The sequence below is a fragment of the Priapulus caudatus genome, unplaced genomic scaffold (assembly GCF_000485595.1).
Source record: "Priapulus caudatus unplaced genomic scaffold, Priapulus_caudatus-5.0.1 Scaffold67, whole genome shotgun sequence".
Taxonomy (NCBI): Eukaryota; Metazoa; Priapulida; class Priapulimorpha; order Priapulimorphida; family Priapulidae; genus Priapulus; species Priapulus caudatus.
The window spans coordinates 189,342-190,764 of record NW_014577128.1 but is presented as its reverse complement, the minus strand read 5'-3'; positions in this window follow the sequence as shown (position 1 = coordinate 190,764).

The following is a 1,423-nucleotide window of genomic DNA, read 5'->3' as shown; positions in this document are numbered from 1 at the left end:
CACACACACACACACACACACACACACACACACACACACACACACACACACGCACACACGCGCACGCACACATCGATAAGGGGTTGAATCTGGATCGTAATCAGGCGACTGCGAGGCAATCCCTACAGGACAGTGTTGATGTCGCAGACGCCGCACAACGACAGCTATATAGTCTTTAACAGAATCGAATTGTATCAGGTATAATTGTGCATGATGTCTCCGACCATCTGCCCATATTCATACTAGTGAAATCTGCCAATCTAAAACTAACTAAAAAAAAGTTAAGATCGGAGACAGCAAGATCTTCAACGCAGTCGAATTTACAAATGATCTAAACACCAAAATTACTAACTTTAATTTTCATACTGCTGATGCAGATAGTGCACTTGACAAATTAGTTCAAATATACAAAGAAACCGTTGATACCTACGCCCCATACAGAGCCCTATCACGTAAAGAAAAACAACTTCACCTCAAACCGTGGATATCTACTGGTATATTAAAGTCCATCAATACAAGGAAAAAAATGTTCGTAACTCGCCATCTTCATGGTACCACTCTCTGGCAGAAACTCTACAAACAATACTCAAATAGACTGAATCACAGAAAAGACCTTGCTAAAAAGAAATGCTACCAGCTACAACTTCTTCAACACAAATCTAACTTAAAGAAGACATAGCACACTATCAATAATAATATTATAATTAATATGAAAAATTCACACAGTACCATGCCAGACAAACTGCTGAACAAGGACAACACATCTACTACAGACATGACTGATATATCCAATGCATTTAACTCTTACTACCAAATAGTAGGCCCGGAAATGGCAAAAAAAAATTTGCCAAAAAGATGCCACGAAGGATCACTCAAAATTTCTTTCCCTCCCTAATCACAAAAGCCTTTTTTAAACCCATCGTTTGTGAAGAGATTCTAGATATCATTAAAAAAACCTGGACATCCAGAAAGCCGCAGGACCTGACAATATTCCTAATAAATTTATCAAGATCTCTAAAACCCAGGCTGCTCCCATATTGTGTGATATTTCTATCTCTCAACTCGTAAACAATATGTCACAAGGTAATGACTCATATTCTCATTTTTGGATATCTCGTGCGGTGTTCCACAGGGATCAACTCTTGGTCCTCTACTTTTTCTAATTTATGTAAATGACCTCCCCTTAGATTCAAATTTTAGTTCCAGATTATTTGCTGATGATACGAATCTTTTTATGTCAAGTTCAAATTTAACTGAACTTGAAATTAAGGTAAATCGAGAAATTAAACATGTTAAGGACTGGTTAGATGCTAATAAATTATCTCTTAATTGTGAAAAACCCAAATACATGATTCTCATTAACAAAAATGTAAATTATGACATGTTTGAGATTCACATTGATAACTTCAAGCTACAACGTGCT